The sequence below is a fragment of the Neocloeon triangulifer genome, unplaced genomic scaffold (genome assembly GCF_031216515.1).
Source record: "Neocloeon triangulifer isolate White Clay Creek 2 clone unplaced genomic scaffold, ASM3121651v1 ptg000004l, whole genome shotgun sequence".
Taxonomy (NCBI): domain Eukaryota; kingdom Metazoa; phylum Arthropoda; class Insecta; order Ephemeroptera; family Baetidae; genus Neocloeon; species Neocloeon triangulifer.
Genome location: NW_026775547.1, coordinates 2431934 through 2449859, shown reverse-complemented (window position 1 = coordinate 2449859; position 17926 = coordinate 2431934). Strand labels below are relative to the sequence as shown.

The 17926-nt window shown below is 35.4% G+C and overlaps 1 long non-coding RNA gene across 1 annotated transcript in view; it reads left to right on the top strand.

Moving 5' to 3' along the window:
• Nucleotides 1–6154: 6154 nt before the first annotated feature.
• The window catches only part of LOC132193506 (uncharacterized), a 54170-nt gene continuing 42398 nt past the window's right edge, over nt 6155–17926 (top strand). Inside the window, exon 1 of the long non-coding RNA XR_009441462.1 lies at nt 6155–6571. This is a non-coding gene — a long non-coding RNA (uncharacterized LOC132193506). The remainder of the gene's footprint in view (nt 6572–17926) is intronic.

Here is a 17926-nt window from a genome sequence, read left to right as displayed (position 1 = left end):
ACTGTGTTAATTGTAATCATATATGTGTCCTTCCCGGCAATTAATTCTCAAAATTCTTCCGCCGTCAGGAGGTCAGCCAATAAATTGCGTGGAATTAGCCAAAGTCATCAACCATTTAGATAAGCAGATTATTACAGATGTAAACTAAGAATTTCATCAGTGTGGTCAGTGTGTGCAACGAAACAAGGAAAGTCGCATATTGTAGTGTTTTGTGGTGAATTTAGACAGAAAATGACTTCGCGGATTTGTGCAGTTGACCTCAATGTATTAATTAATTCACAAGTGATGCAAAAAATGTAAGTTTGACGAGAAAGTGAAGAAAAACCAGTGCTTCGCTTCTTCCCGACTGCAGGTGGAGCGGCCAGCAGTTCAAGGTAGGCCTTTTTTCACCCCTGAACCCTGAACGTCTGAGCCCTTGCCCATGGGCAAAATGTCTTAATAACTTCGGTTTCCGTGGCACTCTTTTATCTAGACGTTCAAAAAAAAATGGGATGAATTTGACGGACAATGCAAGTTAAAATTGATAAAAACTTAAATATCCCGTCCTGCCTGTGTCCTTTATTAGTGGCGCAGAAGGCACCACTAAATTTTTATTTTGTAATTAACCTTTTATGAAAATGAAAGTTAAAGCTTCATTTTAACTTTCAAACATTTTTTTTTTTAATTTGATGAATTAAATTTTGTAAAAAAAATTATAAAACCATGGAGGAAAAGCTGGCTTTAAACGCAATTAAGTTAACTTGAATAAATTAATTCCTTTATATACAAAAAAGTATAAATTTAATTTTGATTCTACAGTCTTGCTTCTGCATGGGTAATTTTTACATTTTTATCGCAGCTTTTGACGTGATTATGAAAGCTCTGCAATGTAATCATTGTTATAAATAGCAATTTTCCCTCTATTCAATAAAACTTCCTTGTTTAAGATAATATTGTTATAGATTGTTGGCATTAAGTTAATTTTATAAATTGAGCAATCACGGAATTTTCCTAAAAACAAAATTTACATTTAATAAAAATAAATTTGAAGATAAATCGAATTGGAGTAAATTTTAAGCTTTGATAATAAACCATTCCAATTCAATCCAAAGACCTTTCGGCATTTATGGCTTATATTCTATAGATCTGCCGAATCTATTTTCCTGGCGCATTCACTCGGTCAGCAAAAATGAAATATGAAGTCTGAAAAAGTCGCAATAGGCGAACAAGTGCGAGTCTCTGCAACGAGAACATAAAAAGCACCCCTGTTGCCAGCCACCATAATTCAGGGCGTACAATTTTTTTCTTTTCGCGCGTGTGACATGTGCCCGGTAATATGTGGCCTATTTATTCGCGCGGGCCGCAAATCCGCAAAGCCTTTCCGTAACACCCCGGAAAAGTATGTGGCTGGCTTTGCCGGCGACGATGACGACGGTGGCGGCGGCGGCGACGATCATCCTGATGTGCTGACTTACATTACCCGCCGCCTGCCTCGCAAAAAATACATCTTTCTCTCTCTCTCGCCCACCCTGCTTTATAACTTATGGATATATACTGATGACTCGCCACAATGAGGCTGCGATGAATCCTCCCTCGCACACACACGCTCACATATCACACAAAGTGGTGAGGCTTTTTATGTGCCCGTGTGGGTGGTGCGGGGTGGCGTGTGGGTGGCTGGGAAAGAAGGAAAAGTGGTGCGCGCATGTCTTCTTGCCCCGATGCACACCATTGGCTGCAGACATCACCGTCGGGGCTGCACTCCCGCAGCAGCTCCTTAAGCCAACGTCCAGTTTTGCGGTCAACCAGAAATATATACGGGGAAAATGTTCCAGAAACGTGTTTTATTATTACAGCAAAAGAGAAAGAAAAAGCGAGATGAAAATGGTTTGCAAGTTTTGGGCTCTTATTCAATGCGTTGCAGGAAGAAAATAAATCAATTTTAATTGTATAAATAAGTCGTTAAACTCAATTCTAAAAATGCAAAAAAAAATTAAATTAAAACCTGTAACTTCGATATTTATATTATCATTTGATTCCCAGTTTAAAACGTATTTCAAGATCAAAATTTTCAAAATATATGTTCAAATTTCTATTACACAGCCTATTATATCAAACTTTCAAATACAATGTAGAAAAACTAAATAAAACTAAAATTATAAAGCTGGAGAAATATTGCTCAAATTTTAAAGGACTGGATTACACAAATGTGTAGAATCAGAAAAAACCAAGTCCCATTATCAAAATAAGGGTGCTTCATGTTAATTTTCTTCATTGTTTTGAACAATTTTGTAATCAAGAATGAAAGTGTTTTTCATAGTTTGGATTTTTAATTTCCACTTAAAGTACGCTGAAAAGTCTTGCGTTAATGTTTTCCAATCTTGACTTGCAAATTGGCATTGTTGAAAAGCGTGTTTATAAAATCATCTTATAGATTTAGATACATATTAGATAATAAAAAACTTATGTTAACATATTCACGGGACATCATTTCCAAAACGGGTAGTTACCTTTTAATTAACATTTGATTGAATTAGTTTGCAAAGTTTCTTTAGTGATTTATCAAAAGGCAATCACTGCCAAAATAGATAATACCTTACTGATACAAACGTTCAATTATCAATTTGTATCATACATGGTAGCAGAGAAACGAAAAGGGAATAATTCCTAACCAAGTGAATGTTAATACATGCTATTTACGAAAATTCAGCTTGTTTCTCAGAACTCCATGAGCTTATTTTAATAAATTTGTATGGTGTATTTTATAATCCTGAAATATATAAATTTACAAAGCAACCATTTATTTAAACGCAAATTTTTTTTTTAACAAATTTAAATAGCCATAAATGTTTTTATCATGTTAAATGACTTAATATAAAAAATTAAAATACATAAGATTTTAGATTTGAAATAAAAATAATTATTTTATAACATTTAACAATAGTTATTAAAAAAATATATTTATAAAAAAAATAATTAAAGCTTTTATTTAGTGCTTCAAAATTATAAATCGCTTTTCATGTACATTGAAAAGTCAGAACGTATAACAAAAACATTTTGAAAACTTCGTCCCTCGTCCATAACTCACGGCGGAAAATTCCAGCCGATGCGAGCGAGAGAGCGAAATGATTAGCATACTGGACATAAATTATCATACACAGTGGCGAGGCAAAAACAAACGAAAACACATGCAGCGCGCAGAGAGGGCAGAAAAAGCAGAGCGCGACCAGGCCACGCAGGCGAAGCCAAACGAAAAAATATGAAAATGCTCTGTTGCATTGTTTTCCAGCGGCTTTTATTTATTCCAACACGCGAAACAACAAGCCTTTCCTTCTGCCGAGCGAATTCATTTTTGCACAGGTGCTGCTGATAATAATACACGCGGCTACTGGTCTTGAGAGAGAGAGTAAGTAAAAAAACGCTCTGCTGAATTTATATACCAAGAGGCAAAATAAAGTAACCAGACACCGTCCGGAGCACAGGCTCCATGTTAATTTTCCGTCTGGCCGCCGATTGAAGCTCTTCGGCCAAAACTGGTTCCTCCAAACAGTAGCCACGGACGTGATTCACTGCGGTAAATCTTTTCTTATTTCGCCACTCTCTTGTCTCCCTGCCTGAATATTCATTTGCCTTTTTTCAGACAGACACGATAACTTTGTCTGTCTCGGTCATTTTTTATATTTTATTATTCCAGTAATTCTATTTTAGCAGATAATTGAATCAAAAATCTGAAATGAAATATACGATTGATACACAGACAGTTTTGAGGTCGGGAATTTTGAATTTTGTTCAGATTTTGTATAGATATTTGCGTGCACTCAGTCAAAAGTATTGAAGGTAGCGTGCAAAAATTATTCAAATCGCGCACCATGTGTCGAAATAAATCATCAAACCGTGCCGTTTTATTATTATCATTACCCGGTCTGAGTTATGTATGCTAATTTTTGGAGCTTGATAAAATATTTTATCGAACCGCACACTGCTCGGTTGTTTGTGGTCTGGCTCTTTAGCAAAAGGGATAAGGGATGATATCGATATTAAACCAAAAATATAATCCAAACTGATTGGCTTTTTCCACAGAAATTACAGCAAGCAACATACGCATCAGTTCAGATTCTTTCAGTTTATTTCCCTTATCATATTGTGGACCACCAAAATAAAAAAAAATAATAATTATATACCATAAAAAATTTAAAAATCTAACACGACTATAATAATAATAATGGCAAGGCAGTTAATTAAATAGTTAAATGCCTGGCCCTATTAAATTTTAGTTTTTTGTAATTATACCAAAATAAATATTATTTATCTCATGTCATTATATTGATTTAAATTTTAACTGGAGAGTTACAAATTTCTTTTTGGTCCTTGATTTCAAATCATGATTTTATAATTTTATATAAAATAAATAACTATAAATATTTTCTTAAACTTGCTAAAACTCTAGATGGTATGATGGAACATAAATAAAAATATAAGCATCCAATTATTAAGGAAATTTAAATGAAATTTAATATTAAATTATCATTCACTTCGTATCTTATTGTTTTAAAACTTTGCGCATTCAATTACAGGAATCTCATTCACCGCTCATGATTAGAGAGAGTTCCATTCAAGAGGAACCAACGAAGGGTAATGAATGGAATTGTTGGTCGGCGGCGGCGTCCTGTGGAATGAAGTTTCGCGGCGTCTGCTGTCAGAATGCTGTTTGTATGTAAGGAGCTCGTCGGCAACAAGAGCAGCGCGCTGTCTTGTTAACTCGCTGCTAATTCCCGTCTCACAAACAAAGTCCCTTCGCTCTCTCTAGCTCAGTCTCTCGTTTGCGAAGCGCAGATTAAATGCTCCTTGGCTTTTCGCTTAATGCAGGCGAAATTAATCAGGGCTGACAGCGAGGGCAATACACAGGAGATGCACATCCGTCCGTACAAACACACACAGTATTACACTCACAGGAACCTGTTGCACTGTGCCATTCCTATTATGTGTGTAATTCGTGTGTGAGCCCCTTGCTTATTAGGGAGCAAGCAACCCGCACGACTGCTTTGCACTAGGCGCTTAAATCGGCTTCCAATTTTTAAATTGAGAAGAAAGTATTAAATTTTATTGAAAGTAGAATTGAAATTCCGTTTAAAAATTGTATAAATAATTATATAATTAATTTGAATAGAAGTAAATTAGTAAAAAATGTCAATCTTTGGCATTGGAAAGGAGCCTAATTTAGCAGCTTGACAACAATGAGGGTGAATCAGAAGCTGGCCAAGCAAAACTCTCCAACTTGATCCTGATTATTCAAATTTGTTTACATGTTCCTGGGTGATCGTATCTCTTTGATGGAAGCAGATTTTTAACAGTTTATTTAATATTTTTTTTTTAACTTTATACCATTTTCGAGCCGTTTTATACAGATTTGGATGTAAAATTGCAGGGTAATTTTTCATAAAATCAGATAAGGAATTATTATAATGTTTTGAGAGCATAAAATTATGTGCCCGAAGGTAGTAATTATTGTAATTGCGCTGGAAGAATGCGAGGAACGCGCGTCAAATTAGGTTCGATAATTGCACCTTGGATGATTAATTTGGTCTCCATGGCAACCGGCGTCTGATTGGCTGCGAATTTCGCCCAAACTCGGCTCGCCTAGCGTATGCAGACCCGGCATTGCCGGAGACGTGGGGGTAAAACTGTTGAATATGTGATGGTATTCAAAAGACTTGATGAAGCAAGCCCGGCCGGCGGCTCAGGAGAAGGAATGAATAAACAGCAACCGGCGAAATTTTGCACAATTTTCATTTCCAACTTAAACGCCGGGGTGGTTCTTCTTAATACGCCTGCGAGCCTCTAACGCAATAATTTGAAATTCTACGGCGCGTATATTTATATATTCGAATACATAATACATGACTGCCGAGGAATCCTCTCATCCCCCGGCCTCGGCGCGGAGGTGGGAGCGCCTCCGCCGCCCGTAGAATAATTTCGAGAATAATAAATATATAATAAGTGCCCCCCTCCACGGCGTGGTGAAATTCGCTCGGCTGCCGCATAATCTTTATGAAATTATTCGCGTTCGCCATGAAAAGGCGGCAACCAGCACTACAGCGAGCCGAATAACGGCACTTTAAATTGTATGAAAGTTGCATGAGGCCTCCCTGGTTAGTTTACAAATGAATACAGCGATTGAAGGGACTTATAATATCAATGTACCATCTCTCTCTCTCTCTCTCGCTCTCGCCTCTCCACGCCCTCCTCAAAAGTGTTCCTCGGGTGCTGGTGGCTGCTTTTTTGCCTCTGGCAGCCCGCCGAGGCGAACAGCACCCCCGGCCGCTCCTCGACGGCCGCATTAACTTGATAATTAGCTGTGTTAGGACTTGCAGATGAGAGGAGAAAGACAGACTTGCTCGCTCGCTCGCTCAGCCCCGCTCGCTCTTTCGCTCACTTGGTGCTTTTCCCTCGCACGAATTGGGACCACACTCCGGTCGTGAACGACGCCTCGGCAGGACCCCCGGACGCCGCACCCCTGCCCACCGGCGATACTGCACCGCCGGACGGAGGACCACGTGCTCACCAACATGGCCGCCGCCGACACGCAAGCAAGGTGAGTCGCTTTCTCTCTCTCTCGTCGAACGGACCTTTCTTTCCTTTGCAATTAGTTCCGAGGGTGGGATGGTTCAGACAGTCTGCAATTCGGTCCGGCTGGGGTCGCCAAGGACCGGCGCTCCGCCTGCCCTGCCGACGAGCACCGAGCAAGGACGTGCCCCTGTTCCTCCGCGGTGACCCCCCACCCCACCACTCGCTCCACCGCTTGAAACAAAGCACATGAGAGCGGAGTGTACACGGCGCTATGATGCTACCGTCAGCACAAAAAATACACTGCACATTGCACAAGCATGCGGATTTTTTTTGTATATTTGATCAAGAGCAAATATCGTGTTAAAGAAATTTCCAATTTAAAATAAATCGGACAAATAATTAATTAATTAATTTTAGAAAAATATTTTAACCAGTGTGCAGTTTGCTAAGTGTGTTATTAAATTCCTTTTTGTCACAATAATATTTGAATTTGTCAAGTAAATTATGAGTTGATTTTTGCGATATCAAAAACTTTTCATTAGTATTAAATCAAAATGATTAGTGATAGCTGAGAGCTGAGCAGGGTTCTTTTTTCAGTCAGTGGAACGTACAGGTTTTTAAGACTTTGTATAAAAACTAATTTCTTGCTATACGTTATTTATTTTACTTGTAGTAAGGGCATAAGATAATTAGAAATTTAAAAGTATATGAATTTGTGAGGTTTAAGAAATTAATATTTGTTTCATGAAATCTTATAAATACATTTTTACTGTATTTTATTGTTATTTTCTAAATAATAACAGAATTATAGTTATTTTTAACGCTTCAACTATAATTTGTAATATTTTCATTAATTTTAATATAAAATCAAAAAGTTTTATCTCAGTAACTTTATTATTCACGACCAGTGTTATAAATAGTTGGAACTTTACAGTAGAGTTTTGGTAGAAGAAGGGAAACCGTAACTGAGAAATTGGTTTTTTGATTGCTCTCTCCTTAATTAAAATCAATTGAAAATTTATTTATCTGAATAATATTGTTATTGAAAACTGCATGATAGTGTTCATTGATCCAAATTTAAATGTTCTAAAGAGTTTCATTAGTTCTCAAAGGAGAATTCCTTGCCAAAATTTAAACACCTTGACAACGATGTCAGCCACATTTGGCAAAGCTTTTTTGAAAATCTGCCATATTATCAAAGAGGTTGAAATTATCTCGCAAGGTCCTGGCTGGCGCCGGCTTTATAGAAGCGAGCGCTTTATCTTTTGTTTGCGGACCTGATCGGCATTTCGTGCGGGCCGCAGAGAGCCAATTATTCAAAAAGCTGCCAGTCACACACACACGGCACCCGAGTGACAAAAGAACAGAAGCTGAAAATTCGTTTGCACTCCCACGCTCGGCCATTGGTGTGTCTCAGCAGTGCGTGAAAACAAGCGCGCGGCCATCACGAATTTCCTAATTCAAATGCGATAAGAGTGAAATTCACGAAATATCCGCCATTTAGGGAAAAATAAAAATAATTAGAGGGGGAGCGAGAGAGAAAAAGAGGAGGTCATCGGGCGGAAAGATAAAGATTTTTATTGTGTACAGACTTAACAGACTGCGTGTGTGTGTTATTTGGCCTGTTATCGCGTGACATTATTTCATATATATACGGCTCAGAGGACCGTTTATATTTTTATGTGACGTCATTTCCCCTAAAAAGCGTCCCGCAGTATTAAAGAAAGATCCCTCCTTCTGATACATACTAATCAGTCACAGTGTATTCCAGTAGCTATTTTTCCGTACATGCTTCTCCTACAAACGCCTCTCGTCGCAAATTACATCGTTTCCTATACGCTTGAATATGTTAAAACGGTCTAGCGAAAAATATTTACAACACACCCAGATTCCTCATCGTCTACATTACGCTGAAAATTTAAAATTTCACGATACGAAATCAGCTTTTTCGGCCCGCGTGTCGCACGCTGCGCTTTTGCATTTTAATTTTTTTGATTCCGGTGATAAGTTGTGATAACAATGATGGACAGGAACTGAGCTAAATTAAGTTTGAATAATTAGTCGATTGATATCTCAGGTGCAAAAGAATTTGTTAGGGGGATATCTTACTTAGGATTTATATTTAAGTTATAAATTAAAAGAAAAAATAATATGAAAAAGTTTAAATTAATTATTTTAATTAGTGCATCTGAAATAAAATATGTTGTTTACATGTTTGTCAACACTAATGGAAAGAAATAAAATACCATTTAATTCACTTTTCACTATTTTGAAATAAAGCTTAATTATTAATTATACTACTTACTCAGCTTTTAAAAAACTGTGCGGACAATTGGCATTACCGCATGGAATAATTCAAATTACTATCAACCAAACCTAGTGCTTCACTTAGCCCAGCCGGCTTCAGGCCGCTACCAGACCTATAGCTATAAGGCTATCAAAATCTTGGCATTTTGATTTAATTATTTTATACTTTTAGTAATTTAAAATCTATGAATTTAATTAAGAAAAATTAAAAAAAAACCCCACGCGAAAGAAAAGAAGCTATTGTGTGAATTTCGATTGATATTCTGACTGTGTTGCGAATATAAGAAATATAATTAAATTACATTATTTTTCTTTTCATAAAGCAGTTATCAATTAGTATAATTATTGTGCTTTTTCACCAGTATACTACATCATATAGTAAATTTTTAATTTTTAATAATATAATTATTTATAGATAATTTTTCTGTAAAATAATTAAATTAAATAAAATGCAGTTTTAAACTAAAGAAAATATATAATATTATATTTTAATTTTTAATATTACTGTACTTTTAATCTAGATTGTTTACTAAGAAATGGCATTCATTTATCGTTGCATTGGAAAAACTTCAATTTATTTAGTCAAATGTTTTGCAAAAATTAAAAAATAATTAATGTTAAATCAAATAAATTTCATAAATCTTAAAATCTCTCCAAAGTCTCCCTTGATGTTGGATTCAAATATCTGCTGATTGCCAAAGAAACCTCCCTCTTTTCTTTTTCCCATTCTTTACTTACCGAGAATAAATAATGAATACTTTTAATATAAAAGCAGCCACGAAATATTGCAATGACAAAAATAATTTTTCAAAATTTAATCCTCTATGTTTTAAACCAGATGTTTTCATAAGGCCATTAGAAAAAAGCAATGAACGCGCGCGATTTGCATGGAGCTTAGGCCGGGCAGCGGGAGCCGTTTCAATCGGGGTGGTCACAGGTTTCGAGCTTTTATCCGCAAGATCAGCAAGACCTTTATCACTGCCATCTCGCTAATTGACTAGTCTTGTGACGAGCTGAAAAACAAACAGATCCACTCGCCAGATAAAACGCTTTCTAAGCCCGTGGTCGGTAGAAAAAAAACTCTCCACTCGGTTGCGGCGATTTTTCTTTTATCGTTTTCCCTTGATATTTGCATTGGGCGAGGGAAAATTTCGCAGCGTCAAAAGTGGCAGGGTGCGGCGGCACAGTCTGCATTCGCTCCCCCCGCCGTCTAAATACAATTTTCGAGCTGCTGAGTAATGTATTTGCCCAGCGGCTTGAATTTGAAATGAAATAATATTAATTTCCTGCGTGACAGCTAATCCTTTTGGCGATTGTCGTCGGCACCTCATGCGCAAATATAAATCGCCCCAGCGCACGCCGCGCTCTGCCGGCTCGAAGGACGCACGCGACTCAAGTTCAACATAATAAAACGATAATTGTCACTTGTCATTTTAAAAGCGGTACGGTGACGCCACTGCTCTAATGAACTACCAGTCGACCCGTCCCTTTCAATTTGCAAAGTCTTTTAATGCATTACTATCCATATCACAACTCAAAAAGTAAATAAATGAAAATTCAACCAGATAATTTGTTGGAAAAAATATAAGATGGATCTCAATATTTATAATGATTAATTAATTATATTTTAATTCGACCTCAAATCAAGTTGAAATGTCAAGATAAATTCGTTTTTTTGCACATAAGAGTCTCTGAAAAAGTTTAAAGCGGGCTATTTTTCAAATTCTGTTGGAGAATTAAAATGAAATTATAATATTTTACATATTTTTTTAAAATTGTAGTAACATTTACTTATAGTATATTGTCAAGATCTTTAATTCAAAATCAATTTTTACTTAAAAACAACCCATATGCATGCCTCCGCAATAAAGTTTTTTTTTGTGAAACATAAAAAAATGCAAAATAAAAAATGTTAAAAAATAATTCAGCAAAACAAATCATTTCAAAAGTTCCATGATCAGAAGTTTTGGAATAAATTAAAAAAAATATATGTCATTAGCACTCATTGTGAGAATATTCCTGAAAACTCGCTGTACAAAATTGCAAAATTTTAATTTTTTTTTTCAATAACATTACAGATTCTAGCAATCACATGATCTGAGTTTATTTATGATTATGAAATACTTTAATTTTTAAAAAGTATTCAAATTTTATTAAAATTACCAAAAGGAATAGGCGAAAAAGAATAATTATATTTTAAAAAAAAAAAATTAATTAATTGTAAGTTTCAATTTATGTTTTTTTTTCTTCTTATATTTGAAATAGGTGGAATTTTCTTCTTGTCTTTTTGCAAAGAGAGAAGGAATTATTGCGAATGTGTTGGCGCGGTCGGCACGTCGGCAAAGGGAGGAAATATTAGCAGCTCATGATGACAGTTTGAGCGCCGCAAGCAGCGGGGCCCAAATAATGGATGGATAGAGACGGATCACACTACACTGGACACGCGTAACCAATGAAATAACCAAAATATCTAAAGAAGAAAGAACAAGGGGTGCATGCTTCATTTGCCACCCCAGCAGACACACACAAAGCGCGAGCCGCCGCCCACCCCCTGCACACTCTCACCCCGCCGTGCAGTTTTGAGTGATTAGATTTGACATAACCCTCTGGCTGCGTTCGCACCCTTCATTTATGGCGAGAGCGGCGCATAGCCCACGTCAAATCAACTGCGACCGTCCAAATGAACGCCCGACTTTTTTATTTAAAAAACTTGTATTTTGTTATTTCTAATTTAATAAAAATAAATAAATAAGTAAAATCACTTTAAAAAAAAGACAATTTTCAAATTTAAAGTGGTTTTTAAAAGATTAAAGCTGAGAGAGAGATTAAAAAAAGAAGCTTATTGTTGATTGTGTACATGTTATCAAATTCTTTTGATTAGAATAGATAAAAAAAAATACAAAAATTCTTCTCCTACTCGATAACTCTGTACATTATGATAAAAGAAGTTCCTTTTCTATTACGAAAATCTGTTTTGTAGCAAATTTTATAATTTAATTAAATCAGTCTTTTTAATTATACATTATTTGTGATTTATTCATTTTTATTGGTAAAAATTGGAAAATTTAAATTACTTGTATTTGATTATAAATCACAATACTTCATTTATACAATCTATATCATTTATTTGATTAAAAAAAGTTAATTATTTTCTTGTATGAAAAAAATTTACTATTATTCTTTAGCTAAAACCAAATAAAATAATAAAGTATGTTAGTTAGATTTTCTTCAGTGAAATTATATAAGAAAAATTAATGCATCACTTTTTTAAATAAAAGTCATGTTCACATTGAATTAAATGAAGCCATAACTTCCAGTTGAGAGTGTTATTTCTACTCGATAGAATTAAATCATATCCGTTTTACGACGATATAATTCAGAACCATCTATAAGCGTCTTAATTAAATTACAACGAAATAAAAGTTCCATAATTTCAACCGAGCGTGGCTAACGGCGGCGAAAATGAAGCATGTGCGCTGCCACTTTTCCGCGGGCATTAAATTAAGTTATGATAATATTTTCTTTTCTTCCGCCCGGTCAGGTCTGGTTATGCATCATCCCTCGCGGCCGACGCAACCCCCGGGGGTTGCGGTGCATCCACCCGTGAAGGATTTGCACTCGCTAACTACCCCTTAATAAAACCATGCATGTATTCTGATGAGAATTTATATATTTATTCGTCTCTCGTGGAGAGAGAAACTCGCTTTTTCCAGCAATCTGTCATCGCGAGCATTAATTTTGATTAAGCAAATCATTTGCGGCCTCTCTAGCATAAATTTAAACCCGCTCTTTTGCGTGCCCACGCGAGGAATTAAATCTTAATTAGATAAACGCAGCCGTCGAGAGGCTCTACAGCATTTTGGACACGCTCGTATATTTTAATTCCACCGCCACCGCCGCCACGGTGACATTCTTTAAACGAGACAATTTTCGGCTCTCGACTCGCAACACCAGATAACAGAGCAGCTCCTTAATGGCACCTCTCGCGAATCTAGCCGCGCGCATAAATTATTATACACACACCTTTGCGAACGATGCAGATGAATTCCAATCACATACGTTATAAAACGCTCCGGCAAGTTGTAAGTAAGTGAAGAAGTGGTTATACTCTCGCAATATATACGTGAGAATATTGAATACATTTATATATACAGGAAATTGAAAATCTTGCTTGTGTTTTAATTATACTCAAAGCAATATTGATTTTGAAGCGAACACAATGTTGCATTTTTCAGATTATTATTAAACATAAAATCTTTTTTTAAATTCAATTTACAATTTATTTGTCAATATGTTTATAAACTACATTATGAGAAATGCATTCAAAATTAAATTAGTTTTATAATCAGCTTGTCTTTACGGTTTATCAAAGTGATAAGTTGCTAATAAGTATGTATTTTAAAAACTGATAATAAAAAAAAAAATAAAAAATAAAAAAATTTAATTTGAATAATGTTAGGAAAATTGATGTGTATTGACAGAATCATAATCCATGTGCATCAGTGAATAAATTTTCACCAATTTTTGTTGTATGTCTTGTTGAAAATACGTAAAATCACAGCTTTGAATATTGTTTGGTTTTGGTTATCGGTTAGTTCTGCGTATACCTTATTATTTATTTCTTCTCCATTTAATACATTGATCTACACAACATCAAGGCAATACACAAAAATCAAATAATACAGCACGCACTTCAAATTAAAATCATGCTCTTCCGTAATAAAGAATTTCTCTACCTAATTTTTAAAATGATATAAATTAAAGAAAGACAAAACCGGACAAAAAGTGTGTGAATTTGGAATTTGGGGTAAGTTTTTAAATAATCTTGTTGTGCCCAATTCAAGATGTAAATTTGAAGCAAATTCTTCTTTAAGTAATGAAATAAAGAGAATTGTTTGATTGTTGCCCACTTATGTTGTATTGTTCTTTTTTTCATGGGCGTGCTTCTGCAATTTTAAGATACTTAAAATATTTTAACAAAAAAAATGTAATCCCAATTATTGTTAAAAAAAAAAATATGTAACACAATATTAATATTACCAATTTTATTGTTTTTTTTTTTATACTTTGTTTCTTTTTTTCAATTTATCTACCATTATATTGATAATTTGGTTTAATATTGTTAATTTTTAATACATACTGTGTATTTATGCAAACAAAATTTTTTTGTTTTATTAATTTTTTTATTTTGTTTATTTATTAATTTGACTTCTCTGGAAGTTCATTTATAAGAAATTAAAATTCCATTCTCCTTTGGATAATCTTCGTTTAAGTAATTAAATTTCCATTATGACCGATACTCGATACTTATTTCATAGTCCAAATATGAGTACTTTAAAATTTATTTGGCTGGAAAAAAATAAAACATAAAAGTTCAAGGCACGGCTAAATTAATATGCATTTTTGTCTGCACCTTTGGGTTTGGGATTTTTAACGGGTTTTGAATATTTGGTCCTAGTGCAAAAAAAAATGCGGTGTTGTCCAAAGTGATTGTGTGATTGTCGCTTGTTGGAATCAGGGAGTGGTCTCTCAATAAGTTTTTAGCTACTGTTTTCAGCCGCGCAGACACTCGGCGAGAGTCGGCCATGGCTCTTTACCTGCAGACGCCTGTGTGTGCTGCTGAATTGAATCGAAAAGCAGCAACATAAAGTTCGACAGCGGCTTGATTTATGCGACCACTGAAAGATAGATCCCGGCCGAGTGAAATAGCGGCTCGGCGATTGCCACACATTTTATAAAACCAGCCCCTCGCCTTTTGCATCTTATTTTGTGAAATTACAACATCATCCTCGCGCCGCTTTTAAATGGAATCAACCCATAAATTTTCAACTGGTTTTATACGTAAAGCGGCAGATTGTGCGAGATGCGATCCGACGAGAGACGCCGCGGCCACGGAGAAATCGAAAATAAATCGTCCGCGGCCGACGTGCAGATTTCCACAAGATCAAAATCAGAGAGATCGCCGAGCGTTTATAGAAAATTTCCTTTGTGTTTCAAGAAGTTTCGCTGCCGCCGGGTGCAACCGATTTGAATTTCGATCGAAACTGACCTTCATTTATGTGTGAATTCAAATTTGCTCTCCGGCGGCGTGTGCGGTGCCGGATCAATAAAATTACCATTCGCTTAAGTCATAAATAATGCATTAAGACTCGCTGAACAGCTGAGAGAGCAGCTCACAAAATACTATCTCGGTCAACGCCACCGAATAAGCGAGATGGAAATTTTGGATTTTTCTCAAAAAGCAGGAACAATTCAAGATGGAGCCCATAAATTTGCCTTAAACCGGCGTTGAAATCATTTTGGGCGCAAGTACGCGGTATTTTTAAATCCACTCCCCAATTGAATCTCTATTGACTTGGACGGTGTAGAAAAGGGTTTTGGATTCTTTTGTTTTGTTTTTAATCCCACAGAAATTCATTCCGTGCAAATGTATCTCTGCAAATTTCAACAGGTCTCAATTAAAACATGATGAACCAAAAACAACTTATCCACGAAATTTTTAGAATTTTCACATTATAAATGGCGTGGAATCAGCCAATCTTTAATCGCGTTGCAGTGGATTTTTAATTAAGACTGAAATTATTGCTATTCCCACTCTCAATTTAATTAATAAATTTTGCTTTTGTTAAAAATTGGTAAAAAGCCGTTGACAACAACAATTGTATATTCTGTAGTGTTTAAAAAATTTGTGTTTATTTTAGTATTAAAATAAGTACCGACATTATTTTAAATTATTAATTAACAAATATATAAATTAGAAATATAATAAATTTATTTTTTTTTAATTATATAAAATGACTGTATTTTTTTTTGTAAGTCACTATAATGTGCATGGAGCCATCAAATAAACAATGTTTATGATAAGTAAAAAATTTATTTATAGCGTTTGCAATGTTCACTATCGTATAAATTGAAATTAATCCTACGTGCTATATGTCTGATTTCTGAGTTCAGCTCAAAATAAGGAAGATAATATAATATTAATGATAATGTAAAATGTACAAGGGAACTCCTGAATTGTGGGTAGTGAAAATGCCTGTTGATACATTAATAAAAATGATTTGAAACTTAAAATAATATTTTAAGTTTAAGCAATATTATTGCCCTTTGTGACCTCACGATTAATTTTTTTTTTCTTTTTCACGAAATGGCTTTGTAATTTGGTCAAATCTTTTGGAAATGTAATAAAATAGAAAAGTCAAACTTCCATAATGTTTAAATTAAAATTCAGCTACTCCTCGATAGGTTTTCATCTTCAGAACAAAATTCACATAGCAAATTCCATTATAAATTTGATCAAAACAAATTAACGTATTTTGACTTTTTTATTAAAAAAAACTTTTCGTCAAAATTTTTATTACTTTGGTCCAAAGAGTCGCCTTTTTTTAGGAAAAATGCTTAATTACCACAGTATATGTATGAATCTTTTGGTGTCGTGCAAAAGGATGCTCCTGTTGATAACTCTTGAGCTGTGACGAGTGGTTATTCCACTCTTTAATTAATTTAATGAGCTCCCTTATCACAGATTATCGAGTTATTATTTCGGCCCGAGTGGCGCACACTCACCTCCTGATGCTTTTGCCTTCGTTAATGGTTCCACCTCGCCCTATATATCTCGTACGTGTGTAATTAAAAAAGTCGGTAAATTAAGAGAAGCCTCCTCGCGCGTCTCTTTAGCACTTAAAATCGACCTTCGCCGCGATAAAACTAGTAATCCACTTATAAATCTTCGCCTCCCACATTGATTGGCCTTTTTGCGCGAAAAAATAACCAAACCCGAGAGTAGTGAGAGCACGTCATTGATGGAAAAACTTCGCCCAGTGCGCGGGCTAATTAAAAGCAGACAAGAGTGAAAGATTCTGAAGAGAGGAGAGGCTAAATAACATTTGAGAGGAAAATTTGGGGGAAAAGACGCGATCCTCTAAACACACGAAAATTTGTATCTTCACTATCTTCATTAAATTCAAAGAAAAAACGGATTATCATATAATTAGTGTTGAAAAGCAAAGCAATGTCAATGTATTTTAGCCAGTTTTAATGTAAAGTCATGTCATAATTTTATTGAAAAAAAAAACAATAAAAAAGTTCAAAAATAAATTAAATATGGTTGACGTTATAAATAAACCATTGAAAATGAACTCGTCATTCACCCGGGGATTAATTTATTTTACATTAATTGAAAAATTCAATCTAACTTAAGCCATTTTCAGCATTTTCAGTAACTTTGACAAAAATAAGGCGATCCAAAAGCCTAGCCTGGACCCTCGCCATTCAAATTACATGAAGGGTTAAGTCAGGCCGGGTATGACTTTTACCTTAATTATAATTTAAAATATAATAATATACAAAATTGCATCCAATTCTTAATTTTTATCAAAATTATTGCAATTATGGATGAAATGCAAGTCAAATAAGAATAATCAGTGAATAATATTCAAATTTATTTGCAACCGTTCAATTACAAATTTATATTCTTCAATTTTTTTCCTATGGCAGATGAATTTTTGGAATAAAAACAACAAAAGTTCTAAACAAGATTAATGTAATATTGTTGATCATGATAAAAAAGCACTTAATTGGTTCACGGTCATTATCTGTGCGATAGCGATCTGAGCCGACGGGAAATCGCAGGTCAGCAGCTGTGATGAGAATTATTTTTCCGGCGCGCAACCTGTCGAGCAGGCGGGCGGACGTGCCGCCGTTTTGGCGGTCGGCGCGGCTTCGGTGGCCGCCTGCGGTGGCGCTGCCCGGGTCGGTCTCACATGTGTGTGACTTGTGTGTGTGGCGCAGTCGAAAAATGAGCAGAATATTATCATGGCTATACAAACTAACACAACAGCTGTGGTGCAGACGCGGCTCATGAATATGCATCGAGAGAGCGGGGCTCGTTTCTTTTCCTTCCTTGCCATGTCACCGCAAAATGTCACACTAGCTCTCATACACCAGCATTATTATTACGAATATATCCGACGCAGAGAGAACGAATAAAACAGTGCACAGCAGCAGTAATACCTCTCCGGCGGCTCCATGCTAATTCGCAACACACAGACACACCGCCTCTCCGAAAGCCCCG